General features: G+C 41.0%; 1 protein-coding gene across 1 annotated transcript in view; it reads left to right on the top strand.

The window, feature by feature from the left end:
• Positions 1–1,706: 1,706 nt before the first annotated feature.
• The window catches only part of EZH2 (enhancer of zeste 2 polycomb repressive complex 2 subunit), a 50,768-nt gene continuing 34,769 nt past the window's right edge, over positions 1,707–17,705 (top strand). Inside the window, exon 1 of the mRNA XM_075054813.1 lies at positions 1,707–1,725. The gene's annotated coding sequence lies outside the window, so the exon portion shown is untranslated. The remainder of the gene's footprint in view (positions 1,726–17,705) is intronic.

Genomic DNA, 17,705 nt, shown 5'->3' with positions numbered 1-17,705 from the left:
ACAAGAGGCTTTTATCACTCAGGACCTCGTTAAAGTGACCCCTGCTCATTTCTGGAGCTTTGACCCCAAAGATGTACCAAGGTATTCGCAAGGGAGAGAGGAGCTGGTATTTGGTAAGGGAGGATGACAGGAATAGACTGTGGAAGCAAGGATGCGGCTCACACTCCAGTGCTCCTTGGAAGCAGTGTGTGGTGTGGGATGTGCAGGAAAGGGATATAGTCACACAGGATGGCCAAAGTACCTATTAGAAAACATCTTTGCAATTTTATTTTTCACCGCTGAAGATGAAGAACTGCTGGAGTGACCAAGGAGTGAGATGACAATGGACTAAAGGAGCACAAATCCTCAAGGTTTAAACACAACCCTGGCAACAAGATTGATGAGCACGGCTCACAGATTAGAAATGAGGGAAAACGATGGCAACCTTAGAGGCTGGAGACAGCCAGTAACAAGCAACACAATCCAGGCCTGATGTGGACACTTTGCTGCCGCTGTATTACCCTTCTGCGACAGGGTAGGGCAGGGGTTTGACAGCGGAGAAACCACTCTGGATGCGGAGCAGCAAGGCAGAGAAAGCCGAGGGGAACGGCACGATGCGCAAAAAAGGGCAGATGCCAGTAAAGTTTGGGTAAGCAAAGGTCAAACGACACGACACGAGGGCGCATCACGCAACTCTGGAAAGTGACTCAGCCAGCCGACATCCGCCGGGACGGGGAGGCTGGGGCCCCGGGGAGCGGCGAGGAGGCCCGCCGGGGTGCGTGGGGGGGGGCCGCGGGGCGTCGCAGGCCGCCCTCGGCCTCGGCCCGGAGCCGGCCGCGACCCCTTCGATGTGGCGCCGCGAGGCGGGGGGCGGACCGCCGAGGCGGGCGGAGGGCGAGCCGGCGGGGAGAGCCACCCTGCCCGCCGGGCAAGCAACAGGCGAGGAGCGGGGCCGACCGAGGGGAGCGGCTACCTGGCCCCCGCCGCCCGCATCAGACGTTCCCTCCCTCCCTCCCTCCCCCTCCCCTCCCTCGCTCTCGCTCAGCGGGCCCCGCGCCTCTCCCACAGGGCTGCCCCCTCCCTAGCGCGCGCAGCGGCGGCGGCGGGACTGTTAAAACCGTTAGAGCTCCCACTTTCGAACTGATTCAAACTCGGCAGCGCCGAGCAGCGCGGCCCCTCCCCGGGCTGCGCCCCGCGCTCCCTCCCGGTGCCCGCCAATCCTCTCGCCTCCCTCCTTTCTCCTCCCTCCCCCCCCCCGTGAGGCGGCAGAGAGTTTCAAGCCTCGCCGGCCCGCCGTGCACCCGTCCCCGGTCCCGCTCTCGGTGAGGGGGGAACCGGGGCACGGAAGGCGCCGGGCCGGGGGCAGGAGGCGGGAGAGAGAAGCGCGGACCCCCCAGCCCCCCGCCGGCAGCGCGAGAACAAAGAGTTCTCCCACCCCTCCCTTCCCCCCCCGCCCGCACGTGGGGAGCAAGCTCACGCCCCTCGCCCCGCCCCTCGCGCCTGATTGGCGCCGGAGGCCCCGTCCGCGTCCATCCAATCGAGGCGGCGCTCGGCGCTCGCCAATGAGCGCGATGCCGATTGGGCCGTCGCGTTTGGCGCTCGGTCCGGGAGGGTGAATCCGGCAGCCGGAGGCTGAGGGGAGGGAAGAGAGCGAGCAGAGCGGAGCGGCGCGGCGCGGACCTGGCGGCGGCGGCAGCGGCGGCGGCGGGGCGGTAGCGGCGGCGCGAGGCCGGGGAGGGGGGGCGGGTGAGTGAGCGAGCGAGCGACACCTCGCGGGCTTGAGGCGTTGGCGCCGGGAGCGGCTATTTATAACCGGCTCCCTTTGTAATGGGGGGAGGGGAGGAGGGCGCGAGAGGAGAGGAGAGGGGAGGGGGCGGGGGGGGGGGCGGCGGCGATGGCTCCGAGGAGCAGCCGCCTCCCGTCCCCTTCCCGCGGGCGCGGCGGGTGGCGTGGGGGGGCGGGCGCCCGGCGGCGAGACAGGCGCGCTCCCGGCCGGTGACAGCTGGAGGGGAGAGACATGGAGTCTGAAGTGCCCTTTGTCTAAGTTGGCTCCGTCCAGCCCAGCCGACGGTTCCCGTTCCGACCCCCGCTCGGCGGAGAGCAGCCCCGAGCTGGGGTGGGGGTGGGGGGCGGGCGACCTCGTCGTACCCACGCCCCCCCCCCTCTCTCCAAGGGTGGGGGGCCCGCGCTGTGCGGGGAGAGGAAGAACGGGGAAGAGCCGGCGATTTCCTTCCCCTCCTCCCCGTTCCTGCCGACTGTATGCGGCGGCGGCCGCTTCAGGCACAGTTGGACTGAAGGGGCGAAGGGGAGGTATGTGTGTGCCTAACGTACGCCGGGGAAGGTCTGGGAGCGCCCGGCGGAGAGATCCGTGTGTCCCCCCCGGCGGGGAGAGCGGCACAACGCTGTCCCCCCGCGCCGAGGCAGGCTCCCGGGAGGCTCGGACGGGTCCCCTCTGGGCCCGGGTGCTCTCAGCCTCCCGGAAGCTGGCGCTCGGCGGGGCGAGCCGGGCGGGGAGGCTGAGCGCGCCCCGGGCCGCTCGCCCGCACCCTAGCGCCCTGGAAACCCGCGGTGGTTTGGGGGCCGGCTGCCCTTCGGGATGCCGCGCCTGGCCTTGGAGGGTTCCTGGTTCAGGGAGGGAGCTGGAGGGGGTACATGAGTCTGGCGGCGGCTCCGGCGAACTTCCTAAGCGTTTAAGGGCACTGGGCGATCCTGGTCTTCCAGAGCGCTGCGGGAAAGTTCGTAGGGAGCTGGAAGCGCTGGGGTTTGGATCGCATGTCGCCAAGCACAGGTATACAGAGCTGTCTAAAACTAGGGTATCTGGGACGTGTGGAGGAGGGTACTGGGCAGAGCTGTCCCCGAGCAACACGTGTGTGATAGGATAAAGATGAAGAAATTGGTGTGTTGTGGCATCACACATATGTCTTTAACAGGTATTCATGGTGATTCAGAAATTGTTATTAGCAGGCAAAAGAAAAGCAGTCCGCGCATAGGTGCGGCAGGAATGGGATGATAAACTTGGACATTACTCAAGATACTTATTTCTAATTTAGAAAGCACTATCCTTATTTTACTTGAGCTAGAGAAAACTCTTGGTTTTTCTAACTATGGAGCTGGAAGTTGAGATTCTTGTTCTCTCTAATAAGAAGCATGTAACAGTTTGAACAAGGTTGTTTAATTGTTGCAGAATAGGTTCATCTTTGTTTGAGTCTAGCAACTGTACTTTCAGCTATTATGAGTCTAGTTCTTACTAATACAGATTTCAGTGAAGAGTTTTACCAGCATTTTTGAAGTAATCTTCACTTATAAATTGGGATTTCCTCATAGATAGGTTCATCTTGTTTTAGGGGTTGGCACATTCAGGTTCATTATGTGATTTATAAAAATTTAAAGGTCATTCTTTGTTTGTCCCCAGTGTCTATATCAAATTGAGAGTCCGGGGAATGTTTATTTGTGGTAACAATAAAGCATCTTCGGAAGGGTATTACTTGTACATAGTGTACTATAGCTACTCTCACTTTAGGTTATTAAAATGTGAGTATTTAAGATCTAGAGAGTCTTTCAGAAAGCATGCTTCCAGTCTGTTAGGAGATAGGACTCAAAAGTTTTGTGTGACGCGTTGAGTGTTTTTAACTTCGAGAGCTAATGCTTTATCCAGTGCTGGCTTTAAGGTTGTTACATTAAAACTGTTACATTTCTTGTTGTGGAGTTTCCTTTACCAAAAAGAAAAGAGAAGAAAAAAAAAAAATTTTTTTTCCTTCCTCTGTCTACATGAGAGATGAAAGTAATAAAGTTAACCTGTGGAGAAATCTGTAACAGTAAAATGTTCCATGAGGTGCCAACAGCTCTTTTTGTCTGGAACTTTGGAAGAATTCAAGATTCTAATTAGGACAAAAATTAGGAAAAAAAAAAATTTTTTTCAGAGTTTTTTTTTAATATATCATTTCACTCTGAAAAGTGACAGACACTGAAAATCTGCATTGTCAAAATGTCATAAAACGTCTTTGCTCAGTTTAAAATGAGCTAAAGTAGTAGTGTATAAACTTAGGCCAGAGACTTGAAATTCAAGCTCAATTGTTTTTTTCCTTGCTGTATTTTTTTCCTCTCTTGCTAGAATTGCCAGCAAGCTGAAATATGGTGATTTTGTTGAAGATATGGACTCAAGTGGATTTTTGTTTGTTTTGTAACATTGCAACATTCATAGGTGAAATGTAAATATGTTCCTGCACTGCTGCTTACCTGCAAAGAAACTTTGGCTTAGCGAGAAGGGAATTTTTGTAGTGCATTATTGAATGCACTAACTGTATTCTATAGAAAGAGAGTGCAAGCTAACTGCCATTTTCTGTAAAGCAGCTTATGTCAGAATAAGCTATATCTAGTATCTAGTGCACTCCAACAATGTTCCCAGAAAAGTTGGTGCATTCTAAAATTCCTCTCAAAATTAGTATAAAAAAAAAAAGTTGTTGTCACCACCATTCACAAGGAGATTCAGCTTCTTTAGCTGTGTATGTAAAGTATACATTTTAATAAGTTCACAGCTATAATGTTAAAATTGAACAATTTTAGATGACAGCACTATATTCATGTGATTGAACAATGAGATTTATTTTTAAAAATGGCTGCACTACTGACAGAAGGCATATTTAATAAATGTTTGCTTTATGTTGTATTTGAGTAAAAGTGCTGTGGGAAACTTTAGTGTTGGCTGTAATCTGAAAGTTCTGTAATTCTACAGTTAGTGCTTACAGGTGTGTTTTAGCTGACTTGAGAAGTATCTGTGAAACTTAAGCAAGAATAAAGTTTTCCCCAGCAGGGATGCTGAAAATCTCAGGAACAGGACCTGGCCTTTGCTAAGCAAGGAATTTGACCGAGTCAAGTAGGTTATCTTTACAGAATTACCTATCCAAGCAAAATTCAGTTTACCAGATTTTTAAAAAAGTGGAGGAAATTGACTATGTACTGTAAATATAATTCTTAATGATTTGATGAGGTGTTTGAATAACACTTACATTAGGAAACAAGACCCCTGTTAACAGAAGCTGTAGGACAGTGACAGGAGGTTTATTTTAATGTTAAAGCTGCTACCAACCTTCTGTTCATACTATCAGTAAGATAGATCCGTGGAGAGCAGTGCTGGGCTCATTGAAATGGTGTCTGATGGAAGACAGCATCTATGCTGTCTGTATCTATACATTTTGCATCTATGTATATGACTTGTACAACTGTTCTAGAATGGCTAAGTCAATCTTTAAATGGATGAGTTACTCCAGTACTGACATAGTTTAAGTGATAACTTCAGCTAAGTGGCTATGTCTGGGAGGAAGAAAGGTGAGACAAAGAAAAACCTTGTATAAAGTAGATGCAAAACAGGGAGAGGTGTTTCACAGGGGAATGATAAAACATTGGTTACAATTTAGCAGAGTGCTTGGGTTTGTTTTTTAGCTCTGAGTATATGCCCAAGAGTTTTCTTGAGCTAAAGACTAAAAGGAAAACAATGTACAGAATTATTAAATAGGTATTCTATCTCTTCTCAGAGAGATCAGCTGATGACTTTGGGATGGTGCTGTGTGTGTCTCTTTATGGGTGAGGTGAAACTAAAGAGTGAAATTTGTTGGAGGAGGGAGTAGGTTCTATTGAGCTCCAAACAAGAAACAGTGAAGCTTTCTAAAACATGGTAGTGACAATGCTGCTTTCTGTAACTGGTAATAGTAGGTAGTTTGATTGTTACAGGCTTTTTCTAGTTGTACACCTAGATTTCCACTAAGATGTGTCAGACTGTGGACTTGAGGTCTGGATTCTCAGTGGAAATGAGAAAACTACCTCCAATGTTATAGTCGGAATATGTATTCTGAATTAAAAAGATAAAGTAACACTACTAAACTTGGGTAGAAGCAACTTCTAATAGGAAGACTGAAAAGTATAATTTGCATATAATATTGACAAATTAAGCTTCTTTTAAAAATAGTAAAAAAGAAAGGAATTCTTAAATATATAACTGATTATTTAAACACAGACTTCATTGACATGATCAGACTTGATTTATTTGTAATTTAAAAAAATATTGGGAGAGAAGAGGATGTCTGTTCATGTCCCTGCTGTGTCCAGAAAACATTGTAACCCCCCCCCATTAATGTGGGTCATGCCCTTATTTTAGGAATCTTTTGGCTACCTGGCTGAAGTCTGCATATAGGATTTTTCAATAATTGTGCTCAGTTTGTAAAAATACTGTTGTCTTGGAATGATTTATAATGCATACTATACTTCCTTTCTTATGGTAAAATCAGTAGTACTTTTAAGGCTAGAAGGCTCTTTGGAAATCTAGATAGATACTGTGCATGTTCTGAATTCTGTGGATAAAAATAACAATGTAATGATGTGAGTGGATCAGCACAGTATTGTCATTTGCTTGAAAATGTCACGTAGTACTTCCAAAGCTTCTAATTTGGATATATACAATTTCATTAACAAATGAGGTAAATATGATGCCTTACTGTGTGCAAATAAAGACTTCCTTGATACGTAATTGCAGAAGAACTTCAGAATTTGCTATTAGTTTTCTTTTTTTTATATTTGCATATGGTGCCTGCTTAAATGACGTCGTATGTGTAATTATGCAAGCAAAGTAGTACAAATTGCGGTCCACATCCTGGGCTTTCTAAGATGTGAACTGAAAATAAATCTTTATAGGAGGGTATGATTTCTTTATATTTTTAAATTACTTTTTAATCTAGAACCAGGCCTATTTCCCTTTGTCAGTTTTTGTTGTATCTGGCTCCTTCCCATTCTGCCTTTTACGTGGTTGGTTCAGTTTTTCCTGCCATGCGTTCTCTTTTTCACAGCCTGCATATTCGGTTTAAATCCCAAAGCCATCAGATGTAATTTAAAGAAACAAAGTATTCAAAAAGAAGGAAACTCAAACCTTACGACTCATATATAATTTTTATTTTTTTTAATGTGAGCTGGTTTCCTTTCCATGTTTCTTAGTGTGAGCGGATCTGGCAGGCTTTATATTTTTGGTGTGTAGTTGTGTGATTTCATTTTTTACTAGTAAGATAGAAAATTCTAGAGATGGAATTCAGTTTGCTGCTTCTGTCAGAAATCAGACAGATGTGTGTTACAGATGCTTGATTTACCTGTGAAACTGCGCTATGGCAAATGGATTAAAATAATTGTTATTATTGTCTCTCTTTTAACTATACAATTTATAACCAGGGACAGGATAAAATCTGTCCTTTGTTGATAACTTCTTCCAGCTATATGTCCCCTAGTTTGTGCCATGTTTCTAGTGAGTATTTATTACTAATGTGTTTAGTGCAAAGTTAAATCTACTGTTTAACTATTGGAAGAAGAGATTGACATATGTTTTTTTTTGTTCTTAAACAGTTTTACCATTACTGGTGTTCAATCCATCACTGCTTTGAAACTGGGAGACATAATTGGTCCCAAAGCCTTACTATTTGTAATTCTCTTCCACAACCTAAGGGAGCTGATTTTTTTTCCACTGGAGGGTGGTAGAGTTTTTTGGGTTGGTTTGTTGGATTTTTGTTTTGGCTTTTTTTTTCGTTTTGTTTTTTAAGACAAACTGTTTCTCATTATTTTTCTCAATTAAATCAAGCTTCTGGAAAAGTAGTGTCTCTGTTTTTTCCCTCTATAAACAACATTTAATCTAATGTGCTGATTAGATTAATCCCCACATACCTTATAGAATAGGGATGCCATACATTAGACCCAGTTATTTTGAGGACTTTAAAATGGGAGTTGTGTAAATAACTCTTATTGTTGCTTTCATCATTTGAAGCTCATTTTGGAATTTTTCAGACATTTGGCAAATACCATTTCAGCTCCAAAATTTGTCAGACTGTTCTAAGATAAATTCTGCATACACAGAAGTGTAACGTCTTTCAAAGTTTAGGCTATTTGCCTATGCAGGGAAAGAAGTATGGAATGGCTATTGAAATGCTTAATTGTTTTGTGGCAGGGTTTTTCTGGTATGGAGTATGGGTTGCTTTTGTGTGTGTGGCTTGAGCTGAAGAACCTGTGGCTATTTTAGAGTTTTAGAGTAAAAAAAAGGTGTGTCCACAAAACAAGTTCGGGTGGAATAGTCAGTGCACTTCAAATTCACACCCTAAATTATTTTGCTTGTGGAGACATGCCTTAAGTGTTCCCAGCAAGTGTTACTTTTTCTGCCAGATTTATTCAGGATATCAAAAAGCTAAATTTTAAGAGATGGAGGTGTTAGGCAATGGAGGTTATTTGCAATGTGTGTGGGAGTCATGTAACTCCTCTGGGCATCTGTGAATGAGTGTGAAGGGAGAAATTCGGAGGTACGTATTTGAACAACTCAAAGGTGAAGTTCAAGTTTTATGCATAAAACTTTACTTTCTCCTGAAAAATAGCTATGCTTGGTCTTATGTAAGAAACGTGGGATGGTTTTAAAGGTGACTTGTAAAAAGCATGATCAAAATCGGGCTTGAAACTTTATGTTGCTGTTCTGCTGTTTGGAGTTTTAAAATGTTTTATTTGTTTTTTGATCCAAATAGTCTTACTCACACATGCAAATATGGTTAAAAGTATTTGTACATGCAGATATCCAAGTAAAAAGTAAATAGTTGCATTACCTGCTACACAGTGTTTTGCTGATGTTGCCCAAACTGAAGTGAGATGTCAGCTGATTTCAGTTAGTGGCAATTTTGCTTTGATCTTTGATATAAAATACTTGGTTATGATCTCCCCATTCTCTCTTCCCCTTTTCCCCACCCAAGTGGATGACTACTTGAGCTTGTTATTTTTATTTGCAAAAAAGTATTTTTCTAAAAGTATCAAATGTTGAAATGTACTGGAAGAAAGCAATAATATAGGGAATTTAGAAAATTTTTCTTTCTTACTTCTTACATGGTGTTCAGTAATTATTTCATATCTGGTTTTGTTTCTCTAAATCCTGAAGCTGTAGGGATACAGAGAAAGAACTTAATTTTTGAAGGGAAGAATACCTCTGAAAGTTGCAGGCTTGCAACTTACAGACTGATTGAACACTCTGTTAAGGATTTATCTTTTAAGGACTGAAAAAAAATTATGCTACGTTACTTTTTTTGTTCTGCTCTTGTATTTGTTTAAGGAAATGTATTGGAAATCTAATTATTTGTATTGAAATCTTATTTTGTTATTAAAAGACATAACTCTTATTTTTCTCTACTGAAGAGAATGAAACTCTGAGAAGTACCCATACCATTGTTTCTTGACAAGTAAACGTTCTAAATGAAGGACTCCCACAGAATGAGATAATGTAAAAATAAATCCAAAGGCAGTGTACTATTAGGAAAAAAGAAGTCATCAAACTGATGCCCTCCTTCTTTATGGCTAGTAGAAAATCTGAAATAAGCTTGTTTTCTAGAACAGTTCTGTTGTTGGATCTTACTCAGGTGCTTCATGTTTAATCAACCTATAGTTAGTGCCAAAAAACTTAAAATGATTGGGGGATTTTGTCAAGACCAGGTGAGTTCTTGCTTTTTTTCTTCTTTTTTATTATTTAATTTTTTGAAGCAGATAGTTTTAAATTATTTTTGATATTAAGAACCACAGAGAATTTTGGCTATATTTTCTGAAGTGCTTCTGGAAGGTCTGAGTTACTTATAAACTCTTGAGTTGCAAAGATTTTAACATGCTGGTAGGTAGGGTAAGGGATGTTGAATACCTGGTTATTTGCTTTGCTTTGATAGTTTTCTAACCCAGAAAAATAAAAAATTCTACTGTAGCAACAGCAAGAAGATAAATTAATATTCCTCATGTTTTTCCAGGAAGGAAAAGGGAGTGAAGTACTCCTTTCTCTTTAATATCCAAGAACTGCTTGACTCCTCATTCTTCCATTTCTTTCCTCCTTGTCCTTGGTAAAGAGTTGGGAGCTTCTAATATCTGCCTGGTCAGTTTGTAATGGCGGTAGAAACTTCTGAAAAGAATATTCAAACAACATAGTGTTAAACTATCTATGTGAATGAACTGTTAGGGGAGAAAGCAAGAAATAAAATACCATGGGAGGCAAATTAATATTTATTTTTTTTAAAATCAGATGGGGAGCATGATTGAAGAAAATGTGAGTTCTGTGAGCCCTAGTGTTGACTTGTTTCCCTCCTGTCTTGTGTGTCAGTAACTGAACTGCTCTGATTTACTACACGAGGTGAGCTTTTCAAATAATAAGTGGTGTGAGTTTCAGTATGAACTGAGCACATCCAGAAATTGATCTGCAGGCTTAGGCATTTAGCACTCTCACAAGGAGCTGAAAATTGAAAATCTAAGGCCATAGTTCACAGTGTCTTTAGGTGGGGACAGAGTGACTGGATGCTCACTTTTCTTCAGTCAAAAGTAGCAAGGTATATTTAGCCAGAGGATTTCCTTGCTTCTGTCAGTGTCTGGCTGCAAAAATGCTCATGCTGTCAGGAGGGAAATGATAGCACAGGTGCAGGAACAAGTGGCAGGTGAAAGTGCTTCTTTTTGTAGTAATGCCAGCATAAAGTAGGGGTGATGCTTGGAAGTCAAAGCTGTCTGGTCCTCCATACGGTTTTTGTCTGCTATGTTCGGGCAGTAATGAGAAACTGTGTTTGAAGAGATTCATTTAATTGTTAAAAACAGACTAGAAAAAATAATAGATGAAGGAAAGTAGATGTTGTGATCAAGGCAAGCAGAAGTCAGGAGTTAAGTATGGGGAGGGAAAACAGAGACTCCTACCAAATCTGGAAATTGGACTGAAGGTTAGAGTTCCTTATATCTAAGATAGGAACATTCCCTAGCAACATCTCAGGGTAAAATGCAGGATTGTAGCTACTACAAAGTAGTGTATGTAATTATGTTACATACTGGAGCAGAGAGCAGGTATGGCAGTGAGTCTTCTGAATTGTGGTTAGCTGCAATGGCATTGCTTGAGTATGGAACTGCTGCAATCTGTTGATACATCAGCATCTGCAGCTCTAAGTGGTGTTTCTCCCTAATAATTGTTTTTGTTTTTCATGACTTCCCTGATATTTTTTTAAATAAATAAAGTGTGAGTTCACACTGCAGCTTTTCATAATGCCAAAGCACTTGCAGTCCTTCATGAATGTTGCAGAAAACATACATAACTTAGTGATCTGTAAGCCATGTCACATTTGGTTTATATTTGTCATTTGCATCAGAAGTTACCATAGAGTATGCATGCAGAAGGATGCATCAGTCTTGTTATCATAGGAGAGCTAAAAATCAGCCATTTAGAAGAAATTCTGATTACATTGATTAGCTCAGATACAAGGCATTGCCTATGTTAACAATAATTTAGTAACCACTCAAACTAGTTTTAGTTTGGGGAATAATACTGCAGATAAAAATACAGTCATTACAGCTAATAATAGTTTGGTGGTAGTACTACTACAAATAAGTAGTTTGATTGGATTAAGTATGTCATGAAAATACTCTTAGTTCACTGATAGCCATTCATATAGCTGTAAGAGAAAAGGGTGTGTACAGTTATGTTGTTTATGATAGACATCTTGATCAAGGTAGCATGGGATGACCAAGTGTGAATTTGCCACAAAACAGTGATTTTATTTTTTTTATTTTTTTTAAGCCTCTTTTGAAAGAAACTGAAATTCTTACTCAAAATATACAGAAAAGCATCTCAGTAATCTTGAATATCCAGAAGTATCAATTGGGAGCTATTAACTTAAGGAGCTGCTGGGATAGTAACAAGGCCCAAAACCCATTGTGCTTGGGAAGAAATAATTGAGGAAGCACATCTCTTGAGTTGCAGGGAAGCAGGTCATAGAGTAGTTGGTTATCATGACCATGTGTACTGCTTGACTTGCTTATTGATATCTTCTAGAATGTGTTTAAGTTTATTTAAAAATGAAAAAGTGAAATTGAAGTCTGAAAAAAACCCCTGCCAAAACCCACCCAACCATTTAATGTTCCAGGGTAGAGATCAGATCTTAAATATACCATGTGCAAGGTAAGGCTGTAGTCACTTAAATGACAGAAAGTAAAAGGTCTGAAAAGAGACACTTTAAAGGCACAAAGGCTGGGCTGTAAGAGAAGCAGAACCCTATCAGGATAAGACGACAACTAATTTGGAAAAACAGCCCTTTTATGTTTGTGTGTTTTTTTTTTTTTTTTTTTTTAATTTTAAACATAATGGTAAGTTTATGGAGAGTATGTAGCACTCTAGACTACATTCTTAATTAGTGAAGAGCTTTCCGATCTGTCTTTTTAAATTATGATTTCTAAGAGGTAGAACTGAAGGCTCCAACTGTACTGTTAAGCAGAGAAGGCCTCTTTGAAATGAACAAATACATGGAATAGTAGTGGGAAGGAGTGTGTGAACTCACTAGTTGATGAAGTTGTTAAAGGAGGCTGTAACATAACAAGTGTTTCTACTGATTAGAACAGTTGGTGATTACACACTGAAGTGAAGCGTTCAGTCTGATTAAGCTCTTAAGCCTTTTAATTCACAGATTATTTTTCCCTTAGTAGTGGTGTTTTCCAAATTGTACCTGTAGCTGATTGAAATACCAAGAATTTTAGAATGCAGTGGTGAATGTTTTCATCTTCTGAAATATTAAACTGGAATTTAAAAGGCAAACAAGCTCCATAGATCAGCTTTAAAAATAGCATGATCCTTGGTTTTGAGATGGCAGTCCCAGTTCAGAGTTGTATTGACTTGTAGTATAGTTTAGGTTGGCAGGTACATCTAGAGGTCATCTGATCCAGTCTCCCGCTCAGGCATGGCCAACACTGAAATGGTCTTTTCCAGACCACTTTTAAAATGTTTTCAAGAACAGAGATTCTAGCACCTCTCTGCTTAATGCATTCCTACACTGGACTGCACTCACTGTGAAGAATTTTCTCCCTATATTGAAATGAAATCCCTTGCTGAGTTTTGTCTGTTGCCTCTTGTACTTTCATTTAGCATAGATTAGCATGTCTCAGTGGAAGGGCTAGAATAGTGCTCAACTGCTGTGATTGTCTGGGTTTAGCTCTGATTTGTGTAAGAAAGCACACTGTTCAGGGAATGAATTCTTTTATGTATTGGTTGAAATTCTTGAAGTGACTTGTCCAATTTTGATAAGGCCCAGAAACAGGGAAGAACATGACACATGTTTTAAAGAGTGTTTAGGACTTTGGGAGTCTACATGTAGTATTCGTAAATATTTGTTAAGAATAAATAGAACTTATCTTGAAGTCTTAGACTTGTACTAATAATAGGAAATGGAAAATAATCATTGTTAACCATTGATTTGTATACATGCTGTTGTTGTGAATGGCTGTAATGGGATGTATGAGGCAGAACTGAATTGAACAAACCTACACTTTGTTACAGGTTTGTTACAGATGTCTATATTTGTCTTGTACTGGTAACTTGTCTACATAAGTTACAAATGGCTGCTCCTGTTGTTTTGCCACTCACTACATCTTTTCAGAGCAATCTTTAGTTGATCTAGAGATAGCAGGAAACACACTTCTTGAAAGCTACTTGTACAGAAGTAGTTTGCCACATTAACTGCTTTGATTGTGCGAAGTCTTGTGAAGAAAAAAAAAATTACACTGTGTGAATAGTATGTTTTATATGGTACGGAAGATAAGTGTTCTAGTCTAAGGCAAGTGGATGATATGCTCTAACAGTATGCTGACATTAACAGGGAGAGGCTTTGCTCTTTTCCCTTGACTCTGGTTGCATCGTTCCTCCTCTTCCCTGCCAGTTTGGGTGCTTATCAGGCCAGCATGAGCAATTTTGATCCAGCTAGGAAACTCTGCTTCTTTTGAGTACAGAAAAGATCTGATTTGATGTAACAGATTACCTCAATCACATTTATTATATTTGCCATGTAAATTCTATCTGAGATGCTGAAGTAGTGTAGATAGACAATGAAGAGAGGAAATATATGCCATTTTAAGTTCCCACTTCCTTTCCCAGTCCTAATTGAGAAGTACCTTAGGATGTATTTGTCATCAGCTTCCAAAAGCAAATAGGCAAGTGAATGTTCTGCTTAGTTTTGTTTAAGTTGAAATGTTGTTCTTCAAAGTTAAATTCTGTTGGGTAACTGTTAATACACTAGTAACCACTGATTATGTCAGGGAGGAGAGAGTGCACTGGCCTTGAATTTGACAACTGTGTTCCAGTGGAGGCAAACAGTTTGTTGGTGATACATAAAAAACCCCACAATATTGTAGTTGTAGTGACAGACTACTACTTTTGAAGGGATTCCACTAACTGAAATGTATTTTAGTGTTGCAAATAGTAACTGCAAGGAACTAACTATCACAAAAATAGGATAGTGATGAGACTGCTCATAATAAAAGCATGCCTATTTATAGCAGCAGACCTTCTGCTTTTGGCGCAGCCAAGTTACCTGGAAAGTCTACAGCTGTCATCAGTCTGTATTGGTGTTAGGGTTGACAGTAAAATGTCTTGGATGTGGTTGTTACCCACACTGCAATTGAAACACAGGCTTTTAGTTCTACTTGCAAACCAGGTTTTTTCTGCTAACTTGAGGGGGAGGAAGAGGAAGTATTCTGAGATTTGGACATTTGCTTTCACACACAGACATTGCTCCTCAGTTTGGGGTTATGGCGTTGGTACATCTGAGGCTGTTGATGGTTCTCCTCCCTATGTTAAGTTTGTTAAAATTAATATTTTTGTCTTTGACAATAGCTTGTATAACAATTTCCATCTCTTGAATAACCAAGAACATTCTTGAAGAACATGGAATCTCGTTAGAGTTGATCATGAGTGTTTTATTAACCTACAATGATCCACAACCACTGAAGCCTGTCAGAGTGAGGAAGGACACATGAGCTGTTTGGAGTTACCTGCTTACATCAGTTCATGAACTGATAAATTTCTTTTAGATACTGCCAAACAGAGCCCAATAGAGGTTAAGCCTTTGTAGATCAATACAAGCCTGTTGGTATTTATCTGCCTGAAGAGTGGCAGAGCTGGCATGGATGGCTTAGTAAATGTTTCCTGTTTCTGGTTGTTAAGAATAATTTTTCTGTACTGGTAAAATTGTGTGGCAGAGAGACAACATGGCTTGACAGACAATTCTGTTGAAGCCTAAACAGCTGCCTTCTCCAATTTCAGTTCTTTGCCTCTTGTTCCTGCCCTAGTGTTGCCCCCCTTCACTTGTCTTGATTCAAGAATTCATGTGGCTGCTGAACAAACCAGCTTGTGGAGCTGATTTTGTTGAAAAATTGTATTTAAAAACTAAGTGTGTTTATTTTCTGGGCTGTTCATGCAGATTTTTTTTTTTTTTTACATGACCTAGTTTGATTAACAGAATCATAAGCGTTTAAGCTCTCACAGTAGAGAAGTCTGAGTAGAGGTGGAAATGAGTGATCAGGTGCCACTGATACAGTGGACGGATGATGTCTTTTCCAGGTAAAACTGACACCAAATAGCTTTTGAGGAAGGTAGTTGAACTGATGGTAGCATTTGATGTAGGTTCTCTCTCTAAATTTAAACATCCTTTAATGATACAGAACTTCAGCATATGGAATAACAACATTATGTAAATTCTAAAGCATAGATAAGTATTTTTAGGTATTTCTTGACTAAAAATAGATTGAACTGCACTGTAAATTTTAAATACCACATTTCTATAGTGTAGAATAGTAAAAAACACACTACATTTACTCCCATTTACTCTGTGACTAATTCTGTAAAATAGTAAATGTGCTGTCGTTGCTTTTGTAGTGAAATATTATTAATAAACTATGTTAATCTTTCCTATGCAGTTGTATTTCAGAGCTAGAGATTTTTGTTAGTCGGTCAGGTTTGGTATCTGAACTACCCAAGCTGACAGTGGCCTTGGGAATATTTTTCTTCCCATGGAAATGAGAATGTGCTATTTTACATAGATAAGTTTGAAAGAAAACCATGTTTTATTTTGATTTAGAAAATGCAGAAAGAGTAGCAGAGTAGCAAGCAACTACAAAACTTCTGAGCATATTTTTTTTGTGTCTGCTGATAGCACAGGTAAAAAGCCCTTCGAGGTGCTGGGAGTATAATTCTTACCCCCACCCCTGCAGCTTGCATAATTTAATGTGGAAATAGTTAGCAGCTCTGAAATCATGGCAGTGAACAATTTTTCTTATGTAGCCCAAGAGAGTAATTTTGCTTCTTGACCGTAGTTTTTTGATGAATCTCTCTGCTGTTAAAAAAAGTTTGGTATAAATGAAGGAGAGTGATCTGGCAGATTACAGCATTAATTTATAGTTAACTTTCAAGTCAATTTTTCTTAAGTCTGGCAATATGTATGTGTTTTATTGATAGTTATTTTCAGGTGGTAAGAGTCTACTGGAAACTGCTTGCTCTAGAAAGGTTTAGGATAGGTTCATGGAGAGTATTGTCTTGTTTTGCATTAGGGTGCATAAGTAAAATAGTAAAAGTAAATTTCCAAGACTTTCTAAATAGTGAAGTTTAGCTTAACATAGCTGAAAAATACTTAGCTGCAGTTGAACAATTATTTTGTTGTACTGTGCTGTGTAAAATCCTGAACATAAAAGATGATTTGAGTTTTTTTATGAGGTGGTTTTAGATAGCTAACAACTTTAGATCTAAGCTTAATGCATTGATTTTTGATACTTGAAATGTGTTATATTTTGTTTGTTTGTTTTCTAACAAGTATTGAATTTTTTGCAGGCTTACGGAAAAATCTTGTTAATTCCTTCTGTTGCTAAATTCTGCTTTTTGAGTTGAATGTGACAGTTGTCCTAAATTCTGCTGCCTGAGGAAAAGCATAGAAGGGTGTGGTGGGGTTGTTTGGTGTTTTTTTTGTTTGTTTGTTTTTTTAACTAAACCCCAAGTTTTGTAGATGCTTGAAGAAGTTCAATGATGACTTCAGATAGGGTTTAATATATAATAATTTCTCCATTAGTAAGAGTGCATATGCTCAGGCTGAGAGACCTGTATGCTGTCCGGATCTGATAACAGCTTACAGTTAAAGAGCATGCCTGCCACTCCAGGGCAAACTGATGTATAAAACCGTTGCCTGTTTGTGGCATAATTGTCTGTACTAGTTTTTCCCTAGTGTTGGTCCAAGTTCCTAACAAATACTTTATAGTTGTGTACAGGAAGCCACAGATGTGGATGGGATCATCAAACTGATCTGTGTTTCAGAAAACAATCACAAAAGTGAGCTTTTATTTATCATTGGTCAGTTTAATCCAGTTTACCATGCATCCCTTTGAGAAGAGTGGCTGCAGCTCAGTAGGCAGTATTGGGGTGAGAATAAAGTGTTGGGAAGGGTGGGGTGATTATAAGATGCCATTGCTACTGAAGAAATTACTTGGGTGAGTACCTTCATTATGTAGTATTGAATCTAAATAAGTTTATGGTATCTGAAGTGACAGTTCATGAAGCCAGCTCAGATGCATGCTTTGAATTTACCAGTGCATCCAGTCTAGAGAACTTAGTGGAAGCACTTCACTATTCACAGGGCTGTGGGCATGCTAATGGTGAGGTAGAAGAGGCCAAGAAGCAGTGTGGTGTAGTTCACTGAGCAGGGCTATGCAGTTAAATACATTCCTTTGGAGCTCAAGGTTCTGCGAAGCAAATGTGAAAGCATTCATCTTTGACTTTATGGGAGGTAGAAGTACTTCCCCGCTACCTGCCCCTTCCCCATCTGAATTACTTTGTTCCTTCATTACTCTTTCATTACTGTAGGCAACAAAACCCATGATGACTCATTTTATTGTTCAGTTTGCATATG

Source organism: Buteo buteo, chromosome 2 (assembly GCF_964188355.1).
Source record: "Buteo buteo chromosome 2, bButBut1.hap1.1, whole genome shotgun sequence".
In the NCBI taxonomy this organism is placed as follows: Eukaryota; Metazoa; Chordata; class Aves; order Accipitriformes; family Accipitridae; genus Buteo; species Buteo buteo.
Note: the sequence above shows the minus strand (reverse complement) of the source record. Positions and strands in the feature narration are given on the sequence as shown.